Raw genomic sequence first — 9,168 nt, forward strand, 5'->3', positions numbered from 1 at the left:
AAACACTCCTCAGGACAGTCATAGCAGGGGATTAGAGACAGAGTAAAGCTCACTCTGCATTGTGCCCATCAAACAATCCCAGCACCCAGAAAGCATGTGTGTAGATACAGATTAAAGCTTTCTCAATTAAATACTCCCAGGACAGAGTCAGCACAAGGTTAAATGCACAGTAAAGCTGCCACTACACTGTCCCATCAATTATTCCCAGCACTTGCACAGCACAGAATTAGATATATAAACATATAAAATAATCAGAGGGTTTTGAAACATATAAAATAATGAGGGTTAGATAGGGTGGATAGGGAGAGCCTTTTTCCTGGGATGGTGACGGCAAGCACGAGGGGGCATAGCTTTAAATTGAGGGGTGAAAGATATAGGACAGATGTCAGAGGTAGTTTCTTTACTCAGAGAGTAGTAAGGGAATGGAACGCTTTGCCTGTAACGGTAGTAGATTCGCCAACTTTAGGTACATTTAAGTCGTCATTGGACAAGCATATGGACGTACATGGAATAGTGTAGGTTAGATGGGCTTGAGATCGGTATGACAGGTCGGCACAACATCGAAGGCCGAAGGGCCTGTACAGTGCTGTAATGTTCTATGTTCTGTGTTCTAAAGCTGCCTCTACACTTTCGCCCATCAAAGGTTCCAAGAATAGTTACAGTACAGGGTTAGACACAGAGTATTACACTTTCCCCGTGAAACACACCCAGGACAGGGGCAGCACAAGCGTTAGATACGGAGTAAAACTCCCTGTACTTTTTTAATCTGAAAATAAAGTCCTCCCTGCTCTCTTATACTGAAAGTAAAGCTCCCTTCGCCCCCTTGTACTGGAACTAAAGACTCATGTGCACTGTCCCCAACAAACACTTCCAGGTCAGGGATGGCATGGGGTTAGATACAGGCAAAGCTCTCTCCACGCTGTCACTCATCAAACTCTCCGAAGGACAGGGACAACACAGGGTAATATGCAACGTAAAGCTGCCTCTACACTGCCCAAAAGGGAACATCCCCGGGAAAGGGACACCACAGGGTTAGACACAGAGTAAAGCTCTCTCTGCACTGTCGCCCCATTAAACACACCCAGGACAGGGACAGCGCAGTTTCAGAGACAGAGTATCTTCAACACAGTCGGGAATAATGTCTGTCAGAAGCAGCCTGAATGACTGTGATGCATTCCAACCCCAGCCTCAGCTTGTTTTTAATGTCGACTGGTGCTTTTGCTCGTGGAAGAAGCAGGGCCACGGTTTCATCTGTCCCACGCAGAAGGCGCACCCAATCTGGGATCGATTCACACCAAATAGCTGAGGCAGGAGCCCTGCATTTGTCCTGCCATCTCCCCACATCCCGGAGAAGGTAAAACTGGGATTAGAACTTGTTGGTCAATCCATACGATCCGCTTTAGAGTACATAATGAAAAAAAATTACAGAAACTCTTTTTTTGAACCTTTGATCGCTGGTAGCAGAACCAGTGACCAGAGGGGTGCAGAGTGAAGGGAATTGACAAAGTATCCAGAGAGAGGGCTGGTCACTTTTATTTCCCCAGGCTGGGAGGGGCCGGGGGCAGTGGAGCTATGTCATGATCTCCTACACATTAGCAGTAAAGCAGATTGAACTGGAATTATACAAGCAGGATTTGTAAACGTTTATCTGGAGGGGACAATCTGCATGAATACAAGATAAAGAGGCAGACACATTAGGAAAGTCTTTCAAAGAGGCCATCAGGAGTAGGATGACACGAACGGCCCCCGTCAAAGGCAGAAATCCCCTGATGAATGACCGTCTTCCCCGTACGAAAGTTGAGAGTCACTAACTGATGGGGCACTCCAGTCTTGCGTTAACTCTCCTTTTTAATTATTAATCTCCATGGATCAATCAGCCCGTGAGTCAAGAATGTCAAAACTCAGAGTGAGGGAGCGTTCGTTTGTGATTTTATAGGTTTGTGAGTGCAAGAATTTAAAAATCTTGCTGCAAACATCCCACTCCCTCCACCACCGACACTCAGTCACAGCAGTGTGTACCATCGATAAGATACGCTACAGAAATTCTCCAAAGATCCTCAGACAGCACCTTCCAAACGCATGGCCCCTTCCACCTGGACAAACAAAGGCAGCAGATACATGGGAACACCAGTCCCCTGAAAGTTCCCCTCTGAGCCACTCCCCATCCTGACTTGGAAATACATCGGCCCGTTCCTTCAGTGTTGCTGGGTCAAAATCCTGGAACTCCCTCCCTAATGGGTATCCCGACAACACATGGACTGCAATGTTTCAAAAAGGCATCTCACCGCCACCTTCTTGAGGGGCAACTAAGGACAGGCAATAAATGCTGGCCCAGCCAGCCATGAGTGAATAAAAAAAACAGTGGAGTTTAGATGGAACCATTTTTGGAACAATTTTGACACTGCATGGTAGGAAGGATATATTGCATTGGAGGTAATACACTGGAGGTAGCTTCACTGTTTTGATCACTGAGATAATGGGGTTGTTCTGTATGATAAGGGACTGAGTAAATTGGGGCATTATTCTCAGAGGTTTGTCGAATGAGCCGTGATGGGGTGGCATGGTGGCTCAGTTGTTAGCACTGCTGCCTCAAAGTGCTTGGGACTTGAGCTCAATTCCACTGTTGGACGACTGTCTGTGTGGAGTTTGCATGTTCTTCCTGTGTCTGCATGGGTTTCCTCTGGGTGCTCTGGTTTCCTCCCATAGTCACAAAGGTTTGCAGGTTAGGTGAATTTGCCGCAGGAAATTGTCCATAATGTCAAGAGATATACAGGCTAGGCAGGTTAGCCGTGGGAATGCAGGTTTACAGGGATAGGGTGGGATGGTCTTCAAAGGGTCAGTGTGGACTTAATGGGCCAAATGGTCTGCTTCCACACTGTCTATGATCTCATTCAAATTTGCAAGACTTTGAAGGGGTTTGAAAGAGTAGGCACTGAGAGGAACGGGAAGAGAGTGATCGAGAGTAGGAGGCATTGAGATAATGGGTGATAGAGAGAGAAAATGGAAGGGAGAGTGATGTTGAGCAAGACTGGTGTTGAGAGAGAGGATAAGAGATGCAGGTGTTTGAGAGAGAATAGGAAAAATATTGGGGATAAAAGAGAGAGGGTGAATGAGATGGTGACAGAGATAGAAATGGGAAGAATGAGAGAAAAGAAGTGGTGATGGAGTGTGGAGGTGGGAAAGAGATAGAATGAGGAGAAAAGAGAGAGGGAGAGGCAAATTTTAAAGATTGAAAACTCTCTTCAAGTGTTGCATGGCTTATCCAGTTTAGAGTTGTGAATTCCTGGATGAATGATGCGCTGTCTCTTCCTCTCCATGAAGACTTATGTCTACCTGATCAAGGCCTTCATTGGTTAGTCTTTTATTCTGGAAAACAAAACTCTGTGCAAGAACTCTGAGTGAGACCATTCAGCCCAGGTACTTTAGTTCCACTCAGAAAACCACTGCCTTCACCCAGGGTTGGGAATAGCAAATTCAGTGGTGAAGGGGAATGTAAAAATAATAAATGAGAATGAAACATGTTTTAATGATTGGAAGAGTGATGGAGAAAAGAGGTTAACATTTTGTGAAGGGCTGGAATGGCGTTCCCAGGGATGGGGGAGAGTGGACACAGAGTGCTGGATTTTTCTATGATTCCATGACAAGCTGCTAAATCAGCATGCTCATCATTCTTTGCGTGAAGTGCTTCCTCACTTTGTTCTTAGTTTGGCTTGCAGTGGTCAGGCCATGTGTCTTCTTTCTTGCTGATGCAGTTGAATTTGAGATCCCAGAAAACTGCTAGAGGGTCTAACTGCTGTGTCACCATTGGAAGGGTGGGTGGGCTGAGTAAATTGCCTCAATATTCTCAGGTGTTTAGGAAAAGCAAACAAGAGGCAACCTCATTTGGAGATTCTAGAGGGGGCTTTGATGGGGGTGGAGGGGGTAATGGTGGTGATGTCCCTGTGGCATTATGGCTGGACTATTCATCCAGCAACTCACCTAATGCTCTGGGGACCTTGGTTCACATCCCGCCACAGCAGATGGTGGAATTTGACTTCAATAAAGAATCTGGAATTAATAGTCTCATGATAATCATTGCCAGTTGTTGGGGGAAAACTCATCTGGTTCACTGATGAGCCTCTGCTCCTCTGGTCCTGCCTGGCCTGTTGTGTTCATCCAGCTCTACACCTTGTTATCGCTGGTTCACTATTGTATTTTAAGGAAGGAAATCTGTCATTCTTACCTGGTGTGACCTACATGTGACACAAGACTCAAAGCAACATGGTTGACTCTTAGTTAGCTGCAGAGCAATTAGGGATGGGCAATAAATGCTGGGCCTAGCTGGTGATATCCACATCCCATGAATGATAGAGTCATGAAACATAGAAACAAACCCTTCACTCTCACTTGTCCAAATCAGCCAAACATCCCATTTGCCAGCGTTTGGCCCATATTTCTCTGAACCCTTACTTCTCATGTACCCTTTCAGATGTCTTTTAAATGTTGGTAATTGTATCAGCCTCCACCACTTCCTCTGGCAGCTGGAAATCAATAAGAAAGAAGTTGAGGGATCATTTCACTTGAGGCGGGAACATAAAACAATTCTAAAAAAGGCACTGAGGCAATTTTACTTTTATAAGCAGAAGGAGGTTCGTGTGTGGAATGAGCTTCCAGAGGAAGTGGTGGATGTGGGTACAGTTACAGCATTTAAAAGACATTTGGATAAGTCCATGAGAAGGAAGGTTTGGAGGGATATGGTCAATATGCAGGCAGGTGGAACCAATCTGGTTTGGGATTATGGTAAGCATGGAGTGGTTGGACCGAAGGGTCTGCTTCCATGCTATGCGACTCTATGATTAATTAATTAACCTGCCCTTGATTCTTTGCAATCGATTGAACAGTATTCTCTCAACGACAACACCAGATATCTGGTGCAGCTTTTAAGGGAGTCTGCATGTGACATTACAACACTGATACGTAAATAGCTCACCCTGTAGGCAGCAAATGTAAAGGACCCTCATCAAATGCAGCAGACACAGATCAAACACTCATCATGAATCTGATACTCCTCCCTGCCTGGACCCTTGCTGTTTCTCTGCTTGTTGTTGGTAAGAGAGGGGCTTGGCTACTATTTTGGAATCTGTCTGTTCTGATCTGGCTGCTCCTTTTCAAGCTTTCTGGAGAGGTAAAATCTGAAAGCATTCCTGTTGATGTGAAAAGGTGACATCCCTGACCCATTATCTGCTGGAAGGGGGCTGGAAAGGAGAGGAGGAAGCCAGCGGCGAAGTTAAGGAGCGGGCAGGTGGGGGAGATGGAAGAGGACGTCAGAGAAATAAAAGGAGGCAGAATAAAGATAGATGAAGCAACAGTAAAGACAGTGAGGAAGTAGGGAGAATGCTGGACAACAGGAGAGACAGGGAGGATAATAACAAGGGAATGGAGAGAAAGACAGAGACAGAGAGAGGGGGAGACGGAAGAGAGAGACAGAGGTAACGGGAAAAACAAAGAGAATTAGGGAGCTACAAACAGCAAGAGCAAACAAGAAAAACAGAGGAAAAGACAGATAGAGAAAGAAAGAGACCTAACAGGAAACACAAAGGAAATGAGAGAGAGAGAAAGAGAGCAAGAGCTAATAGGGAAGATAGACAGAATAAGTTAGAGGAGAAAGAGAGGGAGCAAAACAGAGAGATTGAGAGAGATTGAAGATCGAGTAATATAACAACAGGAAAAAGAGAGAGATACACAGAGAGAGAAAAAAGAGAGTTAACAGAGAGACAAAGAAAAAGAGAGAGACATAGACAAAGAGAAAGAGCAAAAATTAACAGGGAAAACAGAGAATGAGAGCAAGAAAGAAGAAAGGGAGAATCATAAGTGGGGGAAAGAGAATGGGTGAGAATAAACTGAGAGGAGAATAAGAAAGATGAGCATAAGGGATGCAAAAGACAGAGAGAACAGAGCAAAGAAAAGAAAGGAAAAGAGAAGGAACAGAAAATGTGGGATCAAGGAGATAAATTCAGAGAAGAAAAAGAGGGAAGGTTAGAGAAAGAGGAACAGAGGCAGAGTGAGGAAACAGTGGATGAGTTCGACAGAAGTAAGAACAAGAGACATGGAGACACAACGCAAATTGATTTCTTTAGGGGCCAATCTTACGTTGCCTGGTCGAAAAGAGTGGGAGGTTTTATTTCGACATGCTGAGGTTATTTTGGACAGAGGATCAGGAAGCGAAGTCCAGATGGATTGTCTGGTCTGGCCTCTTGCAACTCTTGAGCCGATTGTTAATGTTTAATGAATTGACAGCGCATCATTGGCTTGAGTGGCGATGTTCCCCAAGTGGAGAAAGGTTTGTGTCTACTCCTCGCAAGTAAAGGCGATAATGGAGACTCTGAGAAAGAATAAGGGTGCAGTGAACATTTAAATGGAAGAAACTTGGGGCTCTTAAGTAAGACTTAGATTAGAACTTGCCCTGAGGACAACTGAGTACTTTTATACAATCACGCAACATTAGAGCAACTAGCTAAATACATGCTGTTCGCTTCAATGTATGCACGCTGTACCTTTTAGCTTCCACGTACAAAATACGTGAGAAATTCAATTTGTTGTTTTAACCTGCAATGCTCAGATTTATCCCATATTCTCCAATATGCAGCAACAACTCACGTTTCGAGAGCCCCTGAAATTGAACTTGAAGCCCCAAGGCACTTCATAAGAGTCTTCTCGAATGAGCTACAATTGATGGAGGCATTTGAAAGAGAAAGATGAGAGTTTGAAATGGAAGCATGGCTTAACTTGGGAGAGGGAGGGTAGCTGGTATGGTCAGCAGGTACTGGAAAGGTTGGTGAAAAGAGGGATATAGGGGACTTGGCTTGAGTGGCAAAAGGGATAGTGTAAATTTTATTGTCCTTGCCTGTGAAAGTTGGCAATGAACTGAATGCCTATGTAGTAAGTTCAGAGTCCATCACATTGTTGTGTGTCTGGAGTCACACATAAGCCAGGACAGGTAAGGATGGCAGATTTCCTTCCCTAAGGGGCATGAGTGAAGCAGTAGGTATTTTATAAAAAGCCAAGATAGTCAGTGCGGTCACCATGACAGGCACCACATCCCAATGCCATGATTTTGTGGCTAATGACTTTCAAATTTTTGACCACCTAACCTCGGGAAGCTTTTTAAGTCATGACCCCAGGATATGAGCCAGTGATGTTACCAATATACACGTGTGCAAGCAATGAAATGAACTTGATACTACAAGTCATTGTATTTGCTGGGGTAGATGGTGATCAGACTTTCCAAGGTTTTGGAGTAGCTTTGTAGCTGGGGTTGTGGATGATGTGGTTGGTTGGCTCATCGAGCTGGCTCGTTGTTGTTAGCAGACGTTTCATTACCCTTCTGGGTAACATCATCAGTACAGACTTCAATGAAACATCTTCTTCATGGAGTGCCAGGCTTCCAGGAACTCCCGTGCCTGTCTCTGCTTTGCTTGTCCCAGAATCTTGGTGTTGTCCCAAACAAATTCGTGTTTCTCCTGATCCATGTGGATGGAGAGCAGTGAGTATTGTTCATGTCTTTTTGTAGCCAATTTGTGTTTGTGTACACTTTGTTGTTAATTTAGGGGGTACTGGGTCTTTGGTTTGGGTGAACAGCTGTCGTGCGGTTGATATAGGTTTGTGTGCCACTACCCATTATGGCAGGACCAATGTCATATACAAGATTGCCTGCAGAGACTACAACAAACACCACATCGGAAAAACAGGAAGGAAAGCCATCAACACGCACATAGAACTTGACGCCATATGCACTCCATTGTGAAGGAAAGCCGGAAGTGAGGTAATCCAGCTCAACGGACTCCAGAGTTTAAAAACCAGATGGAAAAACACAACAGCACTTCATCAGAGGCTGCACTGATGATGTTAACCAGCAGGGTAATGAAATGTCTGCGGAACAGCAATGAACCAGCTTGGCAAGCCAACCAACCACAACATCAGACTCTGGAGGTAATTGTCATCCAGGGTGATCGGATCCAACATGGTCTCATTGAAAACAGTGAGGACTTGAATGGCCCACTTCAGCTCTACAACTCACAGTCAGACTTCATGCTCCAACCCTGAAGTTCTTGTCTCTGAGTTCTGATTCTAAATATCAATTTTGTTTTGCTCCCCCTCTCCCCTGCTGAGTTCCTCCAGCATTCTGTACATTTGATCCTTTTCCAGTTTGAGACTGGGGTCTGCAGCACTCACATGACAAAATCAAGATTCTGTTATTCGCAGCAACACACCACATACAGCCTGTTGATACTCATAACCTTCCACATGGAGTTGGAGAGTCATACAGCATAGAAATAGACCCTTCACTCCAAATCATCCATGTCAAACAGATATTCTAAATTAAACAGGTCCCATTTTCCTGTATTTGGCCAGTATCGCTCAAAACCCACCCTATTCAAATAACCATCAAGATGCCTTTTCAGTAATGTAATTGTACCTGCCTACATCACTTCCACTAGCAGTTCAGTCCACACATGAATCACTCTCTTTGTGAAAAAGTTGCCTCCCAGGTCCCCTTTAAACATTTCCCCTCACACTTCAAGCCTATGCCTTGTAGTTTTGGACTCCCCTACCCTTTGAATAAGACCTTGACAATTCACACTATCCATGCCCCGCATGATTTTACAAACCTCTGAGGTCACCGCTTTCCAGAGAAAATAACCCCAGTCTATTCGGCTTCTCCCGATAGCTCAAACTCTCCAACCCTGGTGACATCCTTTGTCACCACCCTTTCAAGTTTAACGACATCTTTCATCCAGCAGGGAGTCCAGAATTGAATGCAATATTTGAAAAGTGGCCTAAACAATCTGCTGTACAGCTGCAACATGACATCCCAACTCCAATATTCAATACACTGACCAATAAAGGCAAGTGTACCAAACGCCTTCTACACAGGCTTCCCTTAGAAGTCAAACACTCCAATCCCGGTAACATCCTGATAAATCTTTTCTGCACTGCTTTCAATTGAATAACATCCTTCGTATAGCAGGGTGAGCAGAACTGTAGGCAGAACCCCAAAGAGTTTGGCCCATATGTTGGGCTTGCAACCCTGGGAACTATTAACAATGCCTAGCACTGGATTAATGTTCCAAGTTGATGATGAAGTTTAATTGCCTCTTCCTTTTTTCTGTCACTTTAATGAATCTCATG

General features: G+C 44.6%; 1 pseudogene; it reads left to right on the plus strand.

Annotated features, from left to right (window-relative positions):
- The first annotated feature begins 5,442 nt into the window (after positions 1-5,442).
- Positions 5,443-5,820, plus strand: LOC132207330 (putative uncharacterized protein DDB_G0271982; annotated as a pseudogene).
- Positions 5,821-9,168: the final 3,348 nt, after the last annotated feature.

Source organism: Stegostoma tigrinum, chromosome 45 (genome assembly GCF_030684315.1).
Source record: "Stegostoma tigrinum isolate sSteTig4 chromosome 45, sSteTig4.hap1, whole genome shotgun sequence".
Taxonomy (NCBI): domain Eukaryota; kingdom Metazoa; phylum Chordata; class Chondrichthyes; order Orectolobiformes; family Stegostomatidae; genus Stegostoma; species Stegostoma tigrinum.